We start from the raw sequence: 17,268 nt of genomic DNA on the forward strand, positions 1-17,268 counted from the left end.
TATTTTCAAAATTCTGCCAAAAAAACCGACGTCGTCCGACGGTTTTCTAATTAAAAAAATTAAAAAAAATTAGAAATGCAAAAATCAACGCACTGCGTCGGTTTTCCGTCCGTCGATTTTTGGCTGTTTTCTAGTAGTGAATTTGGCCTGATGGAGTGCGCTCCAATACGATTACTTTGATTTTAAGTTACTCATAATTTGTTTCCTACCTCAAGCTCACATATCTCTTCCTTTTTGAACTTTGCAATAGCAATTCGATGATTACAAAGAAAAACAAACAATTAGAATATGATGTTCAACAATGGTAATATCGATCTCAAATCATTCTACATGTCATAACATCACATGAAGACTATATCAAGAAATACATTTTTTATTGAAATATTTTCACTTGGAAGGAAGTGTTTTGCCTTAATGATATCTCTCACATCTAACTTTCTTTGATTTCAACCAAAATAATTATGTAATAAGCCCTGACGTTGCAAAGATTTAATTTCTCGCATTTAAACGATTTGAGCATATCCATCACTCTCAAATACATTATAACAATTATTCACACACTAACCCCCACATTTATATGTCAACATATGAACTTCAATATTCATGTTATTATGCACGTAGAAGTAAGATCACACATTAATACTATGCATAATCCCTTATGTAAAGTCAAAATAGCTTGATCACATGCATAATTGATCTTGAAACAGATCCATCCAAAAAAAAAAAAAAAAAAACGTACTTTAATAGGTGCCAACATGGAATCAAATACTCAAAAAATATATTATGTTCTTCACAAGTCACAAGAAAGACTTCAGATATTGTAAGGTTTTAAACCTTTAATAAATCCCAAAATTGTGTCTACATGAAAATATCGTTTTTATGACCTCAAAATGCCATGACAGTTTTCAAGTATACACATATTTCTTTATAAACAATTTTACTTCATATCATTTCACTTCCCCGAAAGTAAACTAGACAAAATTTCATGCGTGTAATATATATATATATATACACACACCAAATTTGCATATTGAAAAACAAATTAAAGCATATTCCTAATCATAACATGCATGTATAACACAATATTGGTTAATCTTGAGATACTCATGTTTATCAAATGTCTACCCAATCATATCATTGACCGAAGCTAGAGTACTTCTCGGTTCCTCTCTTAGACTGTCCGTGGCACACTGGCACTCCGTTGTTAATGCCAATGCAATTTGATGTATGTTTTTATTGATATAACTTAATTTCTGATTTGTCAAAATCGGGCATGAGAAGTGTGACATTTTTTTTATCAAAGATAATTGAAGGAATTACGGTCTCATGAACTGTTAGAGTTAGAAATTCCGAGCACTCCCACTATGACAATCCTAAGTAGTCGTTTTCCAATCTAAATGGGCTCCCCACTATTGTGAAAGGAAAGCAGAAGACAAAGGGGCAAAGTCCTCAATTGTAGCCCCTTATTCTTCACTCGTATTCCATTTGGCGATGGAAGAGCAAATGCACCAGAAACCTTATTTTAGATAAAATAATCCTGTCAGCGCTAGCAATATCGTTTTTTGATCAACTTCTCTCAAGTTATGCTCTTCTCAATAATCATCTCTTCTTAACCAAAAAATAGAATTTACTCTAAAATTGTTGGAAAAATATTAGAAATGATCAATTAAGAAGAACAAATAACAGACAAATAAAATATATAGTAATCTATACTATTTTAAAACCACGAAGGACCTTAAAAATATTGATTGAACTTTTTCCCTTCATTGAAAGACACTACAATAGACAAAATCGTCATTTACTATTTTCCTCAAATTATTATTTAATTATTTTACTAATATTACAATTTTACAATCAACTTAGTTAAATTTTGGCTATTATTTTTTCCTTATTTAAACTATGTAAAAACTCCTATTTTAGTAAGAATAGAAGTCTAAAAAACAGGAGTATTAGTTACCGTAAATCACCTTTTCGTAACTAGGATGTTTTTCACGTTATTAGGCTTCAATAAAGGGCTAATGTTTTAGATTCCAGCGAGTAGTGACTAAAGGTAACATATATACACACCCCTTCAATGGTAAATTAATTTAAAATTCTGCTCAATATTTCAAAAACTCTCAAATTATGCCGCCATTTATTTTTAAAATATTTTGCCAGTCTTTTTAAATTTATGAATTCACGTGTTTTAGGCTGATAAGTCGCCAGAGAATCGTCATGTTATTAGGGGTACTCGAAGATAGCATTTGGTAAATTTTCTTTTCTCGATCGTTAAATTATGTTATTTCGAATAGCATTATGTTATTTGCTTCTTTTGGTGTATGTATTTTGAATAAAGTTTTGTACTTTGATTCTACGGTAAGGATGACTTTGTTAATTTAAATACCATAAAGCCGTATAGTTTTTCAACCATCTGTTGTAAAGACTAATTGGATAAATGCAATTAGAGTTTCAATTTGAGAATCGTGACTCTGGACGTCGAAGGATGAAACCTTCGGTGTTGCAATCCTAGAATCATACTTTGAGAAGGTTTAAGAAACGTGAGATCCTTGACTGCATCTATGGAGGAAGATGGTGACTACTTTTGCTTACGATTGGAACAACTCCAAGTCTCCCCTTTGAAAATATCAGCATATATAGTCCTGCTTCAGGTAATTGTCCTTTCTTAATCACGTAAATTCTCTCTTAAATCCAAAATTTATTTCATATATGCATCTCAATTCTCAATTTATGTTGTTTCACGAAGGCCATAGCAAAATGTTATTCGCCTTTTTTACCCTTTAAAAATATAGTTGACACTAAACAAAATAGAAAATATTTAGGATTTTGAAATCAACTAAAAGTTAGTTATTAAATATTTTCTTATTTAAATTATGTAGTAAATCTTAATCTTCAAGATTTTAAAATTCATTAAGAGTTACCTTAATCTTCTTGGGAATTACTAAATGGAAGACTTTGTTCTGAATTGTTGAGTCCTTGTAAATAGGGGTGTTTATCGGGCGGTTTGGTTGGATAATTGTGCTTAACGGTTCGGTGTCACGACCCAACCGGAGGGCCATGATGGGTACCCGGTGCTAACTCACCCGGGCACCTCTTATCGTACATTCACATTTACATCTAGGCGAGCCACATAGCTTAATCATACTATCTAACCATCATTCATGCTAATCTCATTGGGCAACAATACATTTATATCACCATCAACAACTATGCCCATATTAATGTACATAAGCTGACGAGGCTATCAAAATGATATACAAAATATAAGCCGACAAGGCTAAAGACATCTAACCATATGCACATGTCTACGATCCTCTAAGAAGAGTATGTCACATCATATAGGCGAGACAGGACCCCGCCATACCTATAAGTATGTACACAAAAAAATAGATACCAAAAGCTGTAGCGCTGAATGAAATGGAGCTCCTCTACGTAGTTCCTCAGTAATAAAACTATGGATCAAGCCTGTCTCCGTGGCCACCTGCGGGCATGACGCAGCGTCCACAAACAAAAGGACGTCATTACGAAGAATGTACTGAGTATGTAAAGGATAATAAACATCACTATAGAAGCATAATAGACAACATAAGAAATAGCATAAGATGGGAGGTAGTAGAACCATCGTCATAAACACTTACTTTTTTTTCATAGGGACCTTCCATTTCTAATGCGTGATTGTGTACATACACATGTACATATGCATACATCCATATCCGTATTTATATTCATATTCATATTCGTATTCACATTCGTATTCACATTCGTATTCACATTCGTATTCATAGTATACCTGACCATGAAGGTTCGATGTTTCACATACCTGGCCATGGCAAGCCTCGGTGATTATACATACCTGGCCCTACCAAGGCTCAGGGTTATCCGTACCCAACTGCAGTGGTGTGCGCGCAATACATATCATACCCGGCCATATAAGCTTGGTGTTACATAATAGTCATACATAGACACATATACATAAGAGCTCATAAGCATCTTCGACATCATTACTATCGTCATCTCATTACATCTATCCTTAGAGGATCACCCATCATATAAGGAATTTAGTAGAATCGTAAACATAACGAAAATCATGAGCTTTAGTAGCTTTAAAGATAGAATCATTTAGAGTACATTATCGACTCATCAAAGGATAGATATATAGCCAAGGAACCATGCCTTATTGAAAGAAGGGTTAGCCTTACATACCTTTTCGTTTAGATATTCTATCACTTGAACGTTCTCCTTCAATGCTCACGTTTCTACCTTCATTAGAATTTATACTAACATTAGATAATCGATAGCTTAACATACTTGACTAAAGCTAGGGAAAATTGGGCAGCAACTCCTTTGTTTATACAACTTTCCCCATATCATATATCAACTCCCAAAAGTCTATAATAACACTCACAACATCATAAGCAATAGTCTATATTCACCTACATTATCCATATTTCCCAATTCACTTCAAATCATCCATAACCATGATCATAGCACACTATTACATTCACTCATATACAATGTATATCCCATGTTCTTAATGTCATTTATAACATAACTATAATCACAACATATCAAGAATCATGACTCATTCCAAGCTACTACTAAAAAATGGTACTATTCTCACATTCATGACCCATTTTCTATCTCCTTCTACAATCCAAGTATTTCGACGTCTCAATACATTAAACAACATGGAATGACCATAAAACTTACCTTAGAGGGTGTAGTAATGGACCTTGGGTGGAACACTTCACTTGAGCCAAAACCCTAGTTCACCTCCAATGAGATTTCTTGTCTTGGATGGGCCCTAATGAGTTTCTTACACTTGATTCTCTTGGTTTGATGAAGTTGATCATAAATGTATCTTGAGTTCTTGTTGAAGAAGTGTGGAGAAATATTCTAGAGAGTTCTTGAGAGAAGGGGAGTGAAAATGAAATGCTATGAAATGAACTTGGGTCCCTTATATTAATTTAGAACCTGTCCTGACTCAGTTCTACGGACTAACATACGGTCCGTATAATTTATATGGACCGTATGTGTGGCCGTAGATTTGGTCCAGAGAGGGCTGCCATTCTGGGCAGAACATATGGCCTAACATACGACCAGTATGTTGGACCGTATAATGCCCAGCTTTTCCGAAACTCGTTCTCGTCGACTCGCTCGATCTCCAATCCTTATGGAACCTTCTTAACACTTGTTTAACACCTCATTAACAATCTAAGGGACGTTATAACTCTTCTCCAAAACATCATTAAGTCATCATTAAATTGTTACTCGTAGATCTTATCCGATGCATAACGTATACCTTGCCTTTCTAGGCAAACTTCTTTCTCTTACCTCGAATGTCTTTGAAATCTCAATTAGGATCATTAAATGTTATTTCTTACTTATTGAAACATCGTATACTTCGTGCCCTTCGTTAGTCTATTCACTGTGCATTAACGAAATTTTTTCCGAGGTGTAACATTTTTTTCCCCCCATTTTAAACATTCGTCCTCGAATGTTAGTGCTCGGGAATTTTATGAAAATTTCGCCAGAGTTTTCCCTGTAATATGACACTGCCATCCTGTCACAACAACCCATAATAGCAATGCCTCACAGGGCCACAACATCATAGCAATAAAGTTTGGCCACACACGACCCAAATGCATAAAAAGGAAAACATACATACCTCATGCTCTTGATGTCCCATCTTGGATCTCTTCCGGGGGTTGAAATAAGTGCGGGTACTTGGATTTCATATTTTCTTCCGCTTTCCAATTCATTTCTTCTCGATTGTTGTTTCTCCACAAAACCTTAACTGAGGCCACTTCTTTGCTTCTAAGCCTCCGTACTTGCCTATCTAATATGGCAATGGGTACCTCTTCATAAGTTAACTTTTCTGTCACTTGAACATCATCTACTGGCACGATCCTAGTAGGATCTCCAACACATCTACGAAGCATCGAGACATGGAAAACTGGGTGAACTGACTCCAAAGCAGGGGTAGTTCTAGTTCGTAAGCCACTTTGCCTACTTTGCGCACAATCTCATAAGGCCCAATGTACCGGGGACTAAGCTTCCCCTTTTTGCCAAATATCATAACGCCTTTCATTGGCGACACCTTTAAGAATACTCAATCTTTCACTTGGAACTCTAAGTCCCTTCGACGATTATCCGCATAGGACTTTTGACGACTCTGAGCTGCTAGTAGCCGATCCTGTATGAGCTTAACTTTCTCTATGGCTTGCTGGACCAAGTCCGACCCTATCAATTTAGTCTCTCCTAGCTCAAACCACCCAATTAGGGATCTACACTTTTGCCTATATAAAGCCTCATACGGTGCCATTTGGATGCTAGAATGATAACTATTGTTATAAGCAAATTAAATAAGTGGTAAGTGATCATCCCAATTACCTCCAAAATCCAATATACATGCCCGTAGCATATCCTGGAGGGTCTGAATGGTACGCTCAGCTTGTCCATCAGTCTGTAGGTGAAAAGCTGTGCTAAGACTCACCTGAGACCCCAAACCTTCTTGGAAAGATTTCCAAAAATTGGCTGTAACCTGAGTCCCTCTATTAGAGATAATAGATACTGGAACACCGTGAAGTCGCACTATCTCTTTAACATAAAGTTTTGCATAATCTTCTGCCACACGTGTAGTTCTGACGGGTAAGAAATGAGCTGACTTCGTGAGTCTATCCACAATCACCCATATAGAATCATGCTTACGTCGAGAACGGGGTAAGCCTGTAATGAAGTCCATGTTAATTAATTCCCATTTTCATGTTGGAATTTCTATAGCTTGCAACAATCCGCCCGACTTTTGGTGCTCGATTTTCACTTGTTGACAGTTGGGACATTGAGCTACAAATTCCGCTATATCCTTCTTCATTCCATTCCACCAATATATAGATTTAAGATCATGATACATTTTCGTTGCTCCGGGGTGAACAGAATAACAGGAGCAATGGGTTTCTCTCAATATTTGGTGGCGTAAACCTGCCACATCAGGAACACATAATTTGCCTCGGCATCGGAGAACTCCATCTCCAGAAATCTCGAATGATGACTTATCCTTCTAAGGGAGTGTATCTCTGTAATGAATTAGCATGTGATCTTCATATTGTCGCCTTTTCACTTCCACTACTAGCGATGAGACTGCTGAATTCTGCATGGTAGCTCCCATACTACCTGAGTCCACTACTCGAACTCCTAGGCTAGCTAACTGCTGGAGCTCACGAGCCATTTATCTTTTCTCTGGCCAAACATCACACAAACTTCCCATAGATCTACGGCTAAGAGCATCAGCCACAACATTCTCCTTTCTGGGGTAGTACAGGATATCAATATCATAGTCTTTCAACAATTCCAACCACCGTCGTTGCCGTAAATTCAACTCTTTCTGCTTGAAGATATACTGAAGGCTCTTATGATCGGTATAAATATCCATGTGGAAACCATATAAATAATGTCTCCACATCTTCAATGCATGAATCACTGCACCCAATTCAAGGTCATGGGTTGGATAATTTTTCTCATGTTTCCGTAATTGCCTTGAAGCATATGCAATCACCTTATCATGTTGCATCAACACACAACCTAGCCCAATTCCCAAAGCATCACAGTAAACAACATAACCTTCCGATTCCTCTCGAAGTGTCACGACTGGGGCAGAAGTTAACCTATCCTTTAGCTCTTAGAAACCACGTTCGCAAGCATATGTCCATTGAAACTTTGCTGATTTCTGGGTCAGCTTTGTGAGTGGTGCAGAAATAGAAGAAAAGCCTTCTACAAATCTCCTGTAATAACCTGCTAAGCCCAGAAAACTACGAACCTCCTTAGGAGTCGTGGGCCTTGGCCAATTCTTGACGGCCTCAATCTTTTGGCTATCTACCCGAATACCATCGGCTGAAACAATGTGCCCCAAAAATGTCACTAAGTTCAAAACCAAAACTCACACTTAGAAAATTGGGCAAATAACTCTCGAGTTTGGAGAACTCTGAGAACAGTACGCAAATGATCCGCATGCTCTGCCTCGGATCTGGAATACACCAGGATATCGTCGATGAATGCAATCACAAATAAATCTAGGAAGGGCCTAAACACATTGTTCATCAAATCCATAAATACTGCCGGTGCATTAGTTAGCCTAAATGACATTACCCGGAACTCAAAATGGCCATATCTTGTTCTGAAGGCTGTCTTAGGGATATCTTTCTCCCTAACTCTCACTTGATGATACCCGGATCTTAAATCTATCTTTGAAAACCATTTGGCGCCTTGTAATTGGTCAAATAAGTCATCAATCCTCGGAAGAGGATATTTATTCTTAATCGTCACCTTATTCAATTGTCGATAGTCAATGCACATTCGCAAGGAGCCATCTTTCTTTCGGACAAACAACACGGGTGCTCCCCACGGGGATGAACTAGGCCTAATAAAGCCTTTCTCAAGCAAGTCCTTCAATTGCTCCTTAAATTATTTCAACTCTGTGGGAGACATTCTGTAAGGAGGTATAGATATAGGTTTTGTGTCCGGTAGCACATCTATAGCAAAATCAATCTCCCGCTCTGGAGGCAGGCCTGGAAGATCTTTCGGGAACACATCCGGGAATTCATTCACCACGGGAACAGAATGAAGAGTTGGCGGTTCAGCTTCTACATCTTGTACCCGAACTAGATGATAAATGCAACCTTTTGTGATCATTTTCCTTGCCTTTAGATAGGAAATAAACCTACCTTTTGGTGACACAGTATTTCCCTTCCATTCTAAAACTGGTTCTCCCGGAAATGGAAGCGAACCATTTTCATTCTACAATCAACATTGGCATAGCAAGAAACCAACCAATCCATGCCCATAATAATATCAAATCCACCGTTTTTAACTCATGTAAGTCAACCATAGTACGATGGTCACAAATCACAACTACACAATTTCTATATACTCGGCTAGCTATTACCGATTCACCAACGTGTGTAGACACCTCAAAAGGTTTGATCGACTCTAGCTGACTCCAAACCGACCCGCAATATATGGAGTAACATATGACAAGGAGCCCGGATCTATTAAAGCATATACATCATAAGAAAATACTGATAATATACCTGTGACAATATCGGGAGAAGACTTAAGATCTTGGCGTCCAGCCAAAGCATAAATACGGTGCTGAGGACCACTAGAACCGGGGACTTTCCCTCTGCCTCTACCATGGCCGACTGGCGCATGTGAACCTAGCCCCATAGGGCGTATAGATGACGAAGATCTGCCTACCGACCCTGAAGGTTGGATCCTACCTCTACCACCAACCGAGGGGCAATCACGTATAATATGGCTTGTCCGACCACATGCATAGCAAACCTCTAAACCTAATCGGCACTGGCCCCAATGTAACTTCCCACACTGGGAACATCGTGGCACGGGTGGCCTCGCCTGACACGAATCACCCCTGAACTGAGAACTGGAAAAACTCTGACTCGGCCCGGAATGAGTAGATCTATCAAATATCTGGCCTGTAAACCGTGGAGGTGCACTAGTCATAAAATGGCCTGAATGCCTAGAAAACTGTTGTCTGTGCCCGCCTCTAAACTCACTCATCCAACCCGAAGATCTAGCCCTCTTGTTATACCCTCTATCATGCTCACGCTCACTTCTTTGTTGTTGTTGGCTTTCCTCTAAATTTTGGGCATGGGCTTGAATACGTGAAATATCCATGTTGTCCTGAACGGACGCAGTCAAGCACCTATCCATCAAATGTGGCCTTAAGCCTCTCACAAATCGGTGCACTCGGTCACCCATATCCACTACTATGGCCGAAACATACCTAGCCAAAGAATTGAAGCGGAGACTATACTCTAGAGCGCTCATACTCCCTTGCCTAAGATTCAGGAATTTATCGGCTCTAGCCCGCCAAACTTTTGGTGGCAAGTAATGTCGGAGGAAGGCATCTACAAATTCCTGCCATACCGGGGGAGGTGCATTGGCTCCCTGTGAAGCCATCCAAACTGTGTACCAAAGAACCGTAACATCCCCCAATCTATAGGATGCTAACTCCACCGATTCGATGTTCGAAGCATGTATCAACCGAAGTGTCTTCTACATCCTGTCTATAAAATTCTGAGAGTCCTCATCCGGCTTTTATCCGAAGAATTTCAGAAGGTTCAAGCTAATAAAATCACGAGCCATTGCACTAACAGCCTTATCACCTTGCCCTGTACCTTGCCGCTGAGTCTGGGTGGCAACCAACTGAGTAAGCAAATGAATGGCCTCTTTTATATCTTGGCCTGAAGCATCCGGCGGAGGAGCTGGAGGTGCTGGAGATGGGGCTGAGGCTCCCTCATGCTCCTCAGGAATAGGCACTGAATGAGAAGACTGAGATTGAGCTGCATTCTGGGACTCACTTCCCTCAACAACTGTTGGCGGTGCTCTTTTAGCCCGCTTTCCTGCCACTGTCTTGCCCTTTTGGGATGCCGTAGCTTTTCTCTTTACAGGCATCTCTAAAATACATAATCCACAGTTAAGGAAAAGAGAAATCCTTATATTATGGCCCTATCGCACGATCTTATGAAGAAAGAAGGACATTTACTCCTAAAATGCCAGCAGCCTCCTATTTATAAGCGTGGCGCACAACACACCCATAAACAAGACTGTATTGGACACGGCTCGTAGAATCACCCTAGGAAAGAATTTCTCTGATACCACTTTTATCACGACCCAACCGGAGGGCCATGACGGGTACCCGGTGCTAACCCACCCGGGCACCTCTTATCGTACATTCACATTTACATCTAGGTTAGCCACATAGCTTAATCATACTATCTAACCATCATTCATGCTAATCTCATTGGGCAACAGTACATTTATATCACCATCAATAACTATGCCCAGATCAATGTACATAAGTCGACGAGGCTATCAAAATGACATACAAAATATAAGCCGACAAGGCTAAAGACATCTAACCATATACACATGTCTACGAGCCTCTAAGAAGAGTATGTCACATCATATAGGCAAGACAGGACCCCGCCATACCCATAAGTATGTACACAAAAATATAGATACCAAAAGCTGTAGCTCTGAATGAAATGGAGCTCCTCTACGTAGTCCCTGAGTAATAAAGCTATGGATCAAGCCTGTCTCCCTAGCCACCTGCAGGCATGACGCAACGTCCACAAACAAAAGGACGTCAGTACGAAGAATGTACTAAGTATGTAAAGCATAATTAACATCATTATAAAAGCATAATAGACAACATAAGAAATAGCATAAGATGGGAGGTAGTAGAACAATCGTCATAAACACTTACTTGCTTTTCATAGGGACCTTCTATTTCTAATACGTGATTGTGTACATACACATGTACATATGCATACATCCATATCCGTATCCGTATTTATATCCATATTCATATTCATATTTGTATTCACATTCGTATTCATAGCATACCCGACCATGAAGGTTCGGTATTTCACATACCTGGCCATGGCAAGGCTCGGTGATTATACATACCTGGATCTACCAAGGCTCAGGGTTATCCGTACCCAACTGCAGTGGTGTGCGCGCAATACATATCATACCCGGCCATATAAGCTCGGTGTTACATAATAGTCATACATAGACACATATACATAAGAGCTCATAAGCATCTTCGATATCATTACTATCGTCGTCTCATTACAACTATCCTTAGAGGATCACCCATCATATAAGGAATTTAGTAGAATCGTAAACATAACGAAAATCATGAGCTTTAGTAGCTTTAAAGATTGAATCATTTGGAGGACATTATCGACTCATGAAAGGATAGATTTATAGCCAAGGAACCATGTCTTATTGGAAGAAGGGTTAGCCTTACATACCTTTTCGTTAAGCTATTCTATCACTTGAACGTTCTTCTTCAATGCTCACGTTTCTACCTTCATTAGAATTTATACTAACATTAGATAATCGATAGCTTAGCATACTTGACTAAAGCTAGGGAAAATTGGGCAGCATCTCCTTTGTTTATACTACTTTCCCCATATCATATATCAACTCTCAAACGTCTATAATAACACTCACAACATCATAAGCAACAGTCTTTATTCACCTACATTATCCATATTTCCCAATTCACTTCAAATCATCCATAACTATGGTCATAGCAAACTATTACATTCACTCATATAGAATGTCTATCCCATGTTCTTAATGTCATTTATAACATAACTATAATGACTACATATCAAGAATCATGACTCATTCCAAGATACTACTAAAAACTGGTACTATTCTCACATTCATGACCCATTTTCTATCTCCTTCTACAATCCAAGTCTTTCGACCTCTCAATACTTTAAACAACATGGAATGACCATAAACTTATCTTAAAGGGTGTAGGAATAGACCTTGGGTGGAACACTTCACTTGAGCCAAAACCCTAGTTCACCTCCAATGAGATTTCTTGTCTTGGACGGACCCTAATGAGTTTCTTACACTTGATTCTCTTGGTTTGTTGAAGTTGATCATAAATTTATCCTGAGTTCTTGTGGAAGAAGTGTGAAGAAATATTCTAGAGAGTTCTTGAGAGAAGGGGAGTGAAAATGAAATGATATGAAATGAACTTGGGTCCCTTATATTAATTTAGAACCTGTCCCGACTCAGTTCTACAGACCAACATACGGTCCGTATAATTTATATGGACCGTATGTGTGGCCGTAGATTGGATCCAGAGAGGGCTGCCATTTTGGGCAGAACATACGGCTAGTATATTTTATGCGGCTAGTAAGTTGGACCGTATAATGCCCAGCTTTTCCGAAACTCATTCTCGTCGACTCGCTCGATCTCCAATCCTTATGGAACCTTCTTAACACTTGTTTAACACATCATTAATGATAACATCCAAATCCACTCCTCAAAGAGAAAGTGTACACGGTCGTATGCAATATAATTTACCCAACTATGAGTCGGGGTTGATCCCACAGGGAACAATATACTAGGCGATTCAGAAAGTAAGGAACTTTCACTTACTAAGCTAAGCCAAACGATAGATAATATTTTGATTTTTGGAGAAAATTATAACTAATGCGGAAATGTAAACAAACCTAGAAAGCAGGTAAAATGATCAATGGCCACTAGAATGGATACAAAGGAAACTACGCTCAAGTAACGATCCAATGTATTTCATGATTTACAAATAATGGTGAGTTTATATTACTTAGCCTCGGATAATGACTCTAAATTAGCTTCTTCTGAAGACTAACTAGACTACCTAATTGAATATCCCTAAAGCAATTAAGAGCATTAAGAACACCCGAATATGGCTACAAGTGGTGTCGCCTATCCCTAGGTCGATTTCCATTAGATGAGGGTTAACGTCCCAAATTGTTGTTAATTATTCTTTCCCAATCTCGAGTTTTCCTCTTCTGAGTTTAAACCGAAATAAATGGGCGAGTCCTAGGGTTAGCAATACCCTTAAGAAACATTAAAGAACAAGAATAATTAAAACAATATTAACTCACTTCTATTAATTATAAAATCATTCAACACATAAGCAAAACAAGAGATTCAATCCAAACTTAAACAATGTATACTTCCATAAACAAGGTTCACGTATTGAAATGAAATACTACACACATAAATATTCAATAAATAGCAAGAGATGAAGAAATGGGTAAAGAATTTCTCATTGTGTGCCTCCAAATCTTCAAACCCTAGTGTAGTTTCTTGCTCTAAGCTTGGAAGATGGCTAAAGATGATAAATAATTTCACCAAGTCTTGCTTTTATAGTTGCCTAATTTTTCCAAATCCAAAAAATGACAAAATATGCCCCAGATTTCAATTTTTGCAGTTCTGCCCATTTTTGCAAATCTGTCCCCTTTTTGCAAAACTGTCCAGTTTTGACAGTTTTGCAAATCTGTCCAATTTGGCCTCGTTTTTACTTTATTTTCACTTGATTTCTTCCGATCACTTCTAAATCATATAAAACCTGTAAAATAGATGTAAAAGATATTAAATTCACTATTTTCTCAATCAAACATAGCAAAAATATAAGATTAAAAAAGAGAAGTTGGTAAAATACCAACTTATCAAACCCCCAAACTTAAACTATTGCTTGTCCTCAAGCAATTCAAAACATACAATCTCCTTCTAAGGAATCGACTCAATAGTGCACCAACATCATACCAAGTCAAAAAGTCTACTTTAAGCACAAAAACATGACTTTGATTAGTACCAACAATTAATTCAAAACATATGAATCACCAACTTCTTCTCAAAAACTTCATTTTCATTTCAAGTACTCAAACACCAAGTTAATCAAAGTAGCAATCAAGTCATGATACTAAAGCTTCAAAATTTTCCTCATTATCACAAAACGACTTTCTTTTGTTCATTCCTCTCAATTGGAAAATGGAACAAATTCACAACTTAAATTCTCATGTGCCCTCACACTCAAGAGAGAATCCCACACTTAGAAAATGTAATTCAAAACACAAATGGATATCAAATAGAAAGAATTAACTCTCTCTCTCGCAAAGATGTTCACATGCACACAAGTAGTACCATAAGCTTGCCCTTTATGTATTTCTCCATTAATGTAGACACACTTGGTTCAAAATCAATTAGGACTTAAAGGGTTCTAATGTAGGCTTTCGGTTAAGGTAGGACACAATTTGGGTAAAAGTGACTCAAAACCTCCCTAACCACTACAATTTTCAACATTCAAAGCACACTTCCTTTGAAACTTTTCTACCCCTTTCTTCATTTTTCATTTCACCACCTAGTCTTCTCTTTACTCACAACTCTTATTATTCCCTCCTTTTTCTTTTTCTCTTTTTTTTTTTCCAAAATAACAAAGAAGCTTTCATTTTTTTTTTCACCTTTTCACATTTAAAGTAACTCCCACATAACAACTTTTTCCAACCATCACCCCCAAACTCAGGCATTTAGCCTATGTTTGTATTTTCAACGCACTTAAGGAGGTAGGGTACCAAAAGATGGATCAATGAAGAACGGGGTAAAACTTGTAACATGGTTGTCAAAGAAAAGGTTAAAGGCTCAAAAAGGGTTGACTAGGGAAAACATGTAAGGGTAGGATATTTAAGGCACAAAAACGGTCCAAGGAAAGCCTAACATCATTTTTCAAACCAAGTTGGTCTAGGATTTCGCCTTGAAACACATTTCGGGCAAGTTCTAGACCACAACTAATGCAAAAGAACTCACAATTAACCTCACCACACATGGCACATGAAAAATCCAGTGAAAAATGTATCCAAAATCCAATTGAAACAAATGAACTCAAAGAAAGTCACTTATAGTATAAAGAGACCATTAGTGAACAAAAGAGCCAAACATTGAATCTAAAAGTCACAAAAGAATCCTTACTTCAATCATTTTTTTTTTTGTTCAAAAATCAAGAATTCATATGCCAAGGTTTAAATATATTGGTACCAAGCAAGCCAAAAATTAGTCAAGGGACAAAAATCACATCCCAATACCATTCCTACAACTAAACTACAAAAAAACTAAAGAAGATAGTAATAAAAAAAATTATACTAATATAAATGTCATTAAAAAAATAATACCAAAATAACATCAATCTACCAAATTATCATCCATCATGACATATCACACCCCATCACAAAAATATCTATCGAAATAAAGCCTCCCCCAACTTAAAATGTTGCATTGTCCCTAATGCAACTACACAGTTAAAACCAAAGTTAGAAGTGACTCCCTGTTGCTATGGTAGCATCAGAAACTTCGTCCTCCATGACTTGATCCGTTCCTCGTTGAATCTTCAAGAATGCTGAGTTCCAACACAATCAACAACTCATAACAAAATTAGCTCCAATCATAGCAAAGAAGATTTCTTAACACCGCTAAATGCTTCATGAAGGACAAAAGAATGTTTAGAAATGAAAAAGATAAGCCTTAGAGGACTATACTATTTGCTGCCAAGTTTCAGCATCTCTGCAATTAACTTTTAGATTAATGCAGAGGTTGCATTGCACTAACCTCACCTTTCTTTTAAACCATAGAGTAAGGTCCCCATTTCACATGTCAATGTAATCATTTTGAGGTGTCCATGCTTCAATTTAAATCCCTGTGTCACTTAGTCTTGGGCAATATTAGGATACTCCTTATTAGCCTAGACAGTTAACAAACAATTTCAATATAGCTTCAGTCAATGATCAAAGAAGAATTATATGCAGGGCACAGTGACTCAAGTATTCATACTCTCAGCGATTCAAGAACACCAAGTAAATAATCACAATATGCCATAGCTAGTTCAACACCTTAATTGAATTTAGTGAAGCAACGAGATGGATGCCAGCAAGCCTAGCTACACTTTGACGCCAAACAGATGGTCTCTTTCAATAGATGGAATGTATAGCTCAAGCAATCTGAATAAACACTTTAAAATCAGGCCGAACTACCCCAAAACTTACTCAACGCCAACTCCTAATAGCGCTCGGTTACTCAGACTTCACCAGCGAATCATTTTTTATTTCAGACAATTTGTCTAGCAGTTTGTGTGCTTCACTTTAAACAAGTTCTTTGTGACAACGTAATAATTGAATTACCCTCCCAATTTAATGGGAATTATAGTTCAATGAAGCACAATAACATTTCAATCAACCAACAACATCAGAATTTCACAATTTGAGCTCAAACTCCACATCAAAACGAACCACAAGGAAAGGAAAAATAAAAGTACTGCTAGCATAGATAAATTGAGGGGAGAGAGAGAGAAGAGAAGAGAGAAAGGTGGAGTGACTTACCTTGCCGTGGCAGTGACGGGTGGAGATCAGTGGTGGTGAAGGGTGAAGAGGAGGGGAGGTGCAGATATAGGAGTTGGGAGTGTTTGTGAAAGCAGAGGAAATAGCACTGGTGGGCTGCTGGTGTTTTAAGCAAAGGAACCCAAGTTTGGGAGTTTTAAGCCAAGGCTGAAAAATAACCCCCAAGTGCCTATATTGCAATGCCAATGACCAAATTTTCTACACTTTTTTTGCACTGTCAGTGGTTTGCACATGCACAGTATTCCTTTTTTATGCAATTTCCCGACTCCTCTACCCTTTTAAAAGAAGTCCAAAACTTATGAAACTTGGTAGAATGATTAAGAATAATAAGAAAAACTTACCTAAAAATTAAAATTGCAAAAGTAAACTAAAAATTAAGAAAATATGGGTTGCCTCCCATAGAGCACCGTATTTAACGTCGTGGCACGACGTGAGTTAACTTTACCACTTTTCCTTCCGCTTGGAGGACATGAATTTTCGCCCCAACTTTGAATCAAGATTACGGTGA

The 17,268-nt window shown here is 37.9% G+C and overlaps 1 long non-coding RNA gene across 1 annotated transcript; it reads right to left on the bottom strand.

The window, feature by feature from the left end:
• Nucleotides 1-13,507: 13,507 nt before the first annotated feature.
• LOC132635114 (uncharacterized) lies at nucleotides 13,508-16,993 on the bottom strand. Its single transcript, XR_009580441.1, has 2 exons — nucleotides 16,743-16,993; nucleotides 13,508-16,108 (listed from the first exon to the last, which is right to left on the bottom strand). It is a non-coding gene; the product is annotated as an uncharacterized LOC132635114 (long non-coding RNA).
• Nucleotides 16,994-17,268: the final 275 nt, after the last annotated feature.

Source organism: Lycium barbarum, chromosome 1 (assembly GCF_019175385.1).
Source record: "Lycium barbarum isolate Lr01 chromosome 1, ASM1917538v2, whole genome shotgun sequence".
In the NCBI taxonomy this organism is placed as follows: domain Eukaryota; kingdom Viridiplantae; phylum Streptophyta; class Magnoliopsida; order Solanales; family Solanaceae; genus Lycium; species Lycium barbarum.